The sequence below is a fragment of the Staurois parvus genome, unplaced genomic scaffold, assembly GCF_062004578.1.
Source record: "Staurois parvus isolate SC_StPar_1 unplaced genomic scaffold, SC_StPar_1.0 ptg000689l, whole genome shotgun sequence".
Classification (NCBI taxonomy): Eukaryota; Metazoa; Chordata; class Amphibia; order Anura; family Ranidae; genus Staurois; species Staurois parvus.
Window position 1 is genome coordinate 2,272,781 of NW_028318485.1, and position 9,255 is coordinate 2,282,035.

Sequence of the window (9,255 nt, forward strand, 5' to 3'; positions counted from 1 at the left end):
AACATCTAATGTCTGTGTAGTATTATGTTCAGCAGACTGTGTTCTTCTATTGTTGTGACTTAGATGACGTTCAGAGTACATTTTATGCCCAATTCATGCAAAACTCCACGTAATCCCAAGGGGTTCACATACTTTTTCTTGCAACTGTATGTGTCCTATTGTCATGCCCCACCAATATGGTGGGTTTTTTAACGAATAAAAGGCGTAAACTTTTCTTCAACTCTTTTTTTCTTATTTTTGTATAGATTTTGTTATATATAGTTTGGTACCTTAAGAACCCCATTAGCTTTCTTGGTTTGGGTTTCATTTACTTTACAGATATAAGAGGCCAGTGACTAACTCCCCTACCAAACTTCCAGTAAATAAAATATAACTTTTAAGTGAACTAACCTACAAGGAACAAATTGGATAAATCTATTCATAAATCCAGTTTAAAATAGGAACACTGCTTTGCATTCAGTGCAACATGTCTGCCTCCACAAGAGGCTTCGGGAATCATAGATCAGATCCTGGAGGTGACAGCCGAGGCCTTTGTTATTAAAATGTTAGGGCAATGAGGAGCGATGCGAGGCAACTATCTGCGTCTGTACGATGTTATCTTCTGCCTCCTGACATTATACCAAACAAAGAAATCTGTGTCACCGGCGGTGTGGCTAATGAAAGACTGATTAATAAAGTTCAGCTGCATAGTAATGTGTGTGGAGAACGATGCGTGTGCATCCGAGGACATTGTTCCAGTTTTTTAAAGTAAACTATCCTAAAACAAAACAGGAAGATGGAATAATACTCTGAAACAATGGTCACATTTTGAACAAACTGCTATGGTTTCAGACTCTTTGGAGTCTGGCTCTATCAGTATTGAAATGAAAAGAAATACATACAGTTGTGTTCAAAATAATAGCACTCAGACATCACTAACCGGATCAATCACTGTTTTTGGTAGAAATGATATTTCTACATGGCAAATAATTTCCTAGCAGGTGTAGTAGAGTAATAGAAATCCAACAGACCCAACAGTCATGACATGCATGCTGCTGATTCTGTGTCATTGAATCACTCATTGAAAGGGGCATGTTCAAAATAATAGCAGTGTGGAGTTCTATTAGTGAGGTCATTCATTCTTTGAAAAACATGTGGCAATTATTGCCCTTATTTAAGGAAGGAAGGCAGCAAATGTTGTACATGCTGGTTACAGTGCACTTCTCTCTGAAATTCTGAGGAAAATGGGTCGTTCCAGACATTGTTTAGAAGAACAGCGTACCTTGATTAAAAAGTTGATTGGAGAGGGGAAAACATATAAAGAAGTGCAGAAAATGATAGGCTGCTCAGCTAAAATGATCGCAAATGCTTTAAAATGGCAACCAAAACCTGAAAGACGTGGAAGAAAGCGGAAAACTACCATTTGAATGGATAGAAGAATAGCCAAAATGGCGCGGACTCAGCCAACAATCAGCTCCAGGAAGATGAAAGAAGGTGTGACGTTCCCTGTGAGGACTGTTACAATTAGAAGACGCCTATGTGAAGCCAAGCTATCTGCAAGAAGCCCCCGCAAAGTCCCACTGTTGAAAAAAGACATGCTGAAGAGGTTACAATCTGCCAAAGAGCACATTGACTGGCCTAAAGAGAAATGGCGCAACATTTTGTGGACTGATGAAAGTAAGATTGTTCTTTTTGGGTCTAGTGGCCGGAGACAGTTTGTCAGACGACCCCCAAACACTGAATTCAAGCCACAGGACACTGTGAAGACAGTGAAGCATGGTGGTGCAAGCATCATGATATGGGGATGTTTCTCATACTACGGTGTTGGGTCTATTTATCGCATACCAGGGATCATGGATCAGTTTGAATACATCAGAATACTTGAAGAGGTCATGCTGCCTTATGCTGAAGAGGAACTGCCCTTGAAATGGGTGTTCCAACAAGACAACGACCCCAAACACACCAGTAAATGTGCAACATCTTGGTTCCAGACCAACAAGATGGACGTTATGGAGTGGCCAGCCCAATCCCCGGATCTTAATCCAATAGAAAACTTGGGTGGCATCAAAAATGCAGTTTCTGAGGCAAAACCAAGAAATAGAGAAGAACTGTGGAATGTAGTTAAATCATCCTGGGCTGGAATACCTGATCACAGGGGCCAGAAGTTGGGTGACTCCATGCAACACAGATGTACAGCAGTTCTCAGAAACAGTGCGACTACAACCAAATATTCATTAAGTGATTCAAAGGAAAGCAAAATCTTCAAACATTTTTCAGTTTATATAGTGAATGTTTGAGTTTGTAAAGAAGAATACAAACACTGCTATTTTTTTGAACCGTCTAATATTCACTTTTCTTCAATTTTTTTATTGGAACAACACAAATTTGATCTATTTTTCTTCATGTTTTGATTTGGAATAGAATGTGTCATGTTCCCAATGCATTTGTGTGGATGGAAATAAAAGCTATTCGAAGGATTTTGAGCTTTATTCACTTTTTTCAACACATTGCTATTATTTTGAACACAACTGTACCTACTAGGCCATGGAGTCCAGCCCAATGTCCTTTGTTGCTGTGCTCCAGCGCTGCCATCTTGTCTCCACCAGGTCCCTTAGACTTACAAAGAACTGCTGCTAAAACCCTTCCCACTGAGCCCCAGTGTCTGTTTTATGCCTGGAAGTGGGAAGGTCTGCCCGATCTTGTAACCACTGTGATTGGCTGTCACAGTACTCACATAATCAGGAGCTGCTCCCGCTGGCTCCTGATCATTACTTCAGATTGGTAGCTGATAGGTTAATTGGCTCCTGTCAAAAATGGCCCTATTATGTTTTTTGTTTATGTATGAATGTGAGTTAGGGACCTCAGATCATACGCTAAAATAGATAATATGGAAGCTGCGTTGTCTGACTTCAAGTATGTTGGTGCTCCCGTGTGCCTGCCAGGACCTACAGAGTCCTGCTGGAGTATCTATCAAGATCTCCTAGATTGTAAGCCCCAAGGAGCAGGGCCCTCCCATCCCTCTTGTATTGAACTGTATTGTTGCTGTATTGTCTCCCGTTATATTGTAAAGCGCTGGGCAAACTTTTGGCGCTATATAAATCCTGTATAATAATAATAATAAAAAAGGTCTCATTTTACCCCCAAAAAATGGCTTGAATAGCACTTTAAAGTGATTGTAAATGATCATATTTTTTCAAAATAACAAACATGTCATACTTACCTTCTCTGTGCAATGGTTTTGCACAGAGCAGCCCCAATCTTCCTCTTCTGGGGTCACCCGCTGGTGCTCCTGCCTTCCGAGTGCCCCCATAACAAGCTACTTGTTATGGGGGCACTTGTGCGAGCTTGATCCCGAGCCATGCTGTTACTGTGTGTGTCTATTGACACACATAGTGTTGCTTGGCCCGGCTACCTGCTCTCTCCTCATTGGCAATGGCTCCTGCTGCTGCATCTGATTCCTGTGAGGAGGGAGAGAGAGAGCAGTGCTGATGCTCTCGGGCACAGCGCTAGATCGAGCTCAGATATGTGTACAGGGGAGCTGGGGGGGAACTGGTCACAGAAGTTTTTTTTTATCTTAATGCAGAGAATGCATTAATGTAAAGTACCGTCTACCTTTACAACCACTTTAAGAACTAGGAGGGCTCTTTAAGAGTGCACAGGAAGTGTGCAGAGGACATGGGACAGCTCTGAATTTCAGGTATTATTACCAGATATAACATAATGCTTCCAACTGTATGTTTAAACAGACCAAAAGTGAGCAAATAAGAGAAGTTCAGTGCTGACATTTACATACACTTTGACCATTTATCAGCGAGAAGGTAAAGAATAAGAACAAAAGAAGAGGACACGCAGGCCTACGGCATGGTTATAAGATCCTTTGTTCTGCCTCCAGCAGGGAAATTCAGCCTGCAATATTACGTTTGGCCACTAGATAGAGCCAAAGAATAAATGTACTGTTTTGCAGAAACCAGAATCTATCTAGGTAACAAAAGCTCCCATTATCCTCCATTCTAAGAAAAGGAAAGAGGTGCATCCTCAGAGCTCAGACTCCATCTTAAGAACTGAGGGAAAGGAACCAGCCATAATTCACATGTCATGGACTGAACTTACATTCCCCTACAGGCAGCATCGCTGGTGAGCATGGACTTAATGCCATCTGCAGCCTTGTTATTCATTGTGTTTTCTGTATGCATCATACATTGATTGTATGGCCAATTTCCAGGTTTCAGCGCTGTCACACTTTGAATGACAATGAAAACTAAAATTTTATCATTTTCTTCACACAACTAGAGCTTTCTTTTGGTGGTTGTTAATCACTACTGGAGTTTTTATTTTTTGCTAAATTAACAAAAAAAGGCTAAGATGTACATTTCTTTGGTGAAAATAACCCAAATCAGTATTTATTATTTAGTTTGTAGGAAAGTTCTAGAGTTCACAAACTTTGGGATATATCTGAAAATTGATCAATCCTGAAGTACTGACAGCCGATCTAATTTCTTGAGGTCCAAAAATGTCAGAACAGTACAGATATCCCCCAAATGTCAGGATAGGACAGATATCCCCCAAATGTCAGAACGGGATAGATATCCCCAAATGTCAGAACAGTACAGATATCCCCCAAATGTCAGAACAGTACAGATATCCCCCAAATGTCAGAACGGGACAGATATCCCCAAATGTCAGAACAGTACAGATATCCCCAAATGTCAGAACAGTACAGATATCCCCCAAATGTCAGAACGGGACAGATATCCCCCAAATGTCAGAACGGGACAGATATCCCCAAATGTCAGAACAGTACAGATATCCCCCAAATGTCAGGACAGTACAGATATCCCCCAAATGTCAGAACAGTACAGATATCCCCAAATGTCAGAACAGTACAGATATCCCCAAATGTCAGAGCAGTACAGATATCCCCCAAATGTCAGAGCAGTACAGATATCCCCCAAATGTCAGAACAGTACAGATATCCCCCAAATGTCAGAACAGTACAGATATCCTCCAAATGTCAGAACAGTACAGATATCCCCAAATGTCAGAACAGTACAGATATCCCCCAAATGTCAGAACAGTACAGATATCCCCCAAATGTCAGAACAGTACAGATATCCCCAAATGTCAGAACAGTACAGATATCCCCAAATGTCAGAACAGTACCGATATCCCCCAAATGTCAAAACAGTACAGATATCCCCAAATGTCAGAATAGTACAGATATCCCCAAATGACCCATTTTTGCAAAGTAGACAGTCTGACGTATTTCATAAGAGGCATGGCGAGTTTTTTTAAATTGTTATTTTTTTTGTCATAATTTTTCGGGAAATGAAGAAATAAAACAAATTATTTTCACTAATTTTTTTTTTACATACTTTCACCAGTGCAGTACAGCATCATCATATAACTGGCATGGTGGTGATCAGGGACACTGACTGGTGACAGTACGCAAAAAAAAAAATTATAATTTTTTTTAAATTTTTTTGTTATTTTTTATTACTTTTTTCTCTTTTTTCAGATTTTTTTTTTCATATTGCACTATGACCAAAGTAGTATAATGTCACCATAGTAACGTTGTACTACTTTGGGGAAGTGATCAGTATTTTATTTTTTTTTTTTAAACACAATTTTCTTATAGCAAAGAATTACTTTGCTATAAGCAAGCATTTATCTGAATGACATCGATTAATTCAGAGTTTTTTTCCGTGATTATCTGTGATTTGGCCACGGCTAATCACATGAAACAGCTGGGCTGTGATTGGCCCAGCTTGTGCATGTGATCGCTGGGACCATTCATAGCTAGACACACTTGTATACAATGGATGGCATGAAAGGAAGCCATCCATTGTATACAACTGTCATGTGACCTGCTGTGATTGGACACAGCAGGTCACATGGTACTAGCAATGGGGCCGTTACACAGATCTGTCATCGGCCGTCTCTAAGGTACACAGCCAGTGACAGATCTCGCAACAGTGCAGCCCTGCGGGCATGCACAATGCGCATTCCGGAAAGGACGGCATATGGCATCCACCCGGAGGGGCGGCAATTGGTTAAGCTGGCCATACACCTTGCAATCTAATTGTACAATCTTCTACAGATCTACCACCAATGATATAGAGAACCTACCTGACAGAATACAAATGAAATGGGTTGTTAACCACTTCCAGTCCGGACACTTTCACCCCCTTCCTGTCCAGGCCAATTTTCAGCTTCCAGTGCTATCACACTTTGAATGACAATTGCGCGGTCATGCAACACTGTACCCATATAATTTTTTAGCATTTTTTTGAGACAGATAAAGCTTTATTTTGGTGGTATTTATTCACCGCTGGGATTTTTATTTTTTTTGCTACGTATATGAAAAAGTCCACAAATTTTGAAAAAAAGTGTTTTTCTTCTAAAATTTTGCAAATAAATAATATTTCATCATAAATCTTGGCCAACATTTACTCCGTTATTTTTTTGGTAAAAAAAAAAAATAACCCAAATAGTTTATAACCAAAAATTATAATTTTTCCAAACATTTTTTTACATTTCTTATTTTTTTTTTACATTATTGTTTTTTTTTTTTCTTTTACATACTGTCACCCTAGCAGTACAGTGTCACCATGGTGACATTGTACTACTTGTGAGGAGTGATGAAGATTTTTTTTTTTTTTTTTTTTTTTTACACTGATTGCTTTTACACCCATAAAGGCTGTAACAGCAATCATTACTCCTTCTCTCTGGCTGCATTCTTGCAGCCATTAAGAACTACTGTGTGAGCTGTGATTGGTCACAGCTTGTCACATGGTTCAAGGCTGTTGTGAATAGCCCTGTACCATGTGATCTCTGTGACAGGGGCGGACTGACAACTCATGGGGCTCCCGGGCAATAGGGGATCATGGGGCCCTTGTGTCCTTGCCCCAACTCAAAAAAGCCTATGAAAAAGGTACCAGGGGCATCTCATGGGGCCTCCTACTGACCCCGGGCCCTCAGGCAGTGCCTGAGTTTCCAAATGGTCAGTCCACCCCTGATATCTGCTACACAAGCCATTTTGTAATTTAACAGCATTAAAAACGACCTTTACGTTTTGATCTGCAATAAATGTCAAAATCTGTTACAAATATGTGGCTTCCTTATAACGTGACAACCCGGGGGCAACGCGCTGAATGATCCCAGAACGTTCAGGCTGCTTGTGTGATCAGCTCACTGCATTTAGCAGAAGTCCATTCTATTAGATACAACCCCCATTTACTGCAATCTCCTGCAAGGCTAGGTTCACGTCCAGGGGTGGACTGACAACTCATGGGGCCCCCAGGCAATAGGGGATCATGGGGCCCGTGTCCTTGCCCAAACTCAAAAAAGCCTATGAAAAAGGTACCGGGGCATCTCATGGGGCCCCCTACTGACCCCGGGCCCTCGGGCAGTGCCCAAGTTTCCAAATGGTCAGTCCGCCCCTGTTCACGTCTATACCGACTTCGGATTGTGCGATTTAACAGTGCGTTTGCATTTTTGACAACGCCTCTTTGATGCCTTTTGCTATTTTTTTGGAAAAAGGGGAGACCCCCCCCCCTGACACTGGGACTTTAAGGGCTTAGAAGGTACTAGAAGTATTAAAAAAAAGTACACATTTTATTTGTCAAAAAAGGTGATGACACAAAGACATACAAAACAATACATCATACAGAGTCATAATAAAGCATCATCATCATCATCATCATCATCATCATTTTTGATGCTTTATTATGACTCTGTATGTTGTATTGTTTTGTATATGTGACACCAAGAGAAAAATGGTGACAGGAGAAGGACCTCCAGCTGATTGACATCCTCAGCTCTGTTCCTTTGAGCTGTGTGGAGGGGGGGGGGGGTGTTCTTTCCCTCCAATCAGCTCTCAGAGCTCTCACTGTGCTCTGCAGTGTGTAATTTCAGTGCTCATCCCCCTTTTTTCTGAACTCTCAGACAATTATATAGACTATATTGCCAAAAGTATTGGGCCAGCCCTCCAAATCATTGGATTCAGGTGTTCCAATCCCCTCCATGGCTACAGGTGTATAAAATCATCACCTAGGCATGCAGACTGCTTTTACAAACATTTGTGAAAGAATGGGTCGCTCTCAGGAGCTCAGTGACTCCAAGCGTGGTCCCGTGATAGGTGGTCACCTGTGCAATAAGTCCATCCGTGACATTTCCTGGCTACTAAATATTCCACGCTCAACTGTTAGTGGGATTATAACAAAGTGGAAGCAACTGGGAACAACAACTCAGCCACCAAGTGGTAGGCCACGTCACATGACAGAGCAAGGTCAGCGCATGCTGAAGCGCACAGTGCACAGAAGTCACCAACTGTCTGCAGAGTCAATAGCTAAAGACCTCCAAACTCCATGTGGCCTTTAGATTAGCACAAGAACAGTGTGTAGAGAGCTTCATGGAATGGGTTTCCATGGACAAGCAGCTGCATCCAAGCCTTACATCACCATCGGATGCCGTGGTGTAAAGCACGCCGCCACTGGACACTAGAGCATTGGAGACGTGTTCTCTGGAGTGACGAATCACACTTCTCTGTCTAGTAATCTGATGGACGTGTCTGGGTTTGGCAGTTGCCAGGAGAACGGTACTTGTCTGATTGCATTGTGCCAAGTGTAAAATTTGGTGGAGGGGGGATTATGGTGTGGGGTTGTTTTTCAGGGGTTGGGCTTGGCCCCCTAGTTCCAGTGAAGGGAACTCTTAAGGCGTTAGCATACCAAGACATTTTGGACAATTTCATGCTCTCAACTTTGTGGGAAGAGTTTGGGGATGGCCCCTTCCTGTTCCAACATGACTGCGCACCAGTGTACAAAGCAAGGTCCATAAAGACATGGAGGAGCGAGTTTGTGGTGGAGGAACTTGACTGGCCTGCACAGAGTCCTGACCTCAACCCCATAGAACACCTTTGGGATGAATTAGAGCAGAGACTGTGAGCCAGGCCTCCTCCCCCGACATCAGTGCCTGACCTCACAAATGTGCTTCTGGAAGAATGGTCCAACCTTCCCATAGACACCCTCCTAAACCTTGTGGACGGCCTTCCCAGAAGAGTTGAAGGTGTTATGGTCAGCACGGTGACCTAGTGGTTAGCACATCTGCCTTGCAGTAAATGGGTCATGGGTTCGGTTCCTGTCCATGGCACCTCCTGCATGCAGTTTGCATGTTCTCCCTGTGCTTGCGTGGGTTTCCTCCCACACTCCAAAGACTTGCTGGTAGGTGAATTGGCTCCTGTCTAAATTGTCCCTAGTATGTGTATGTATGAATGTGAGT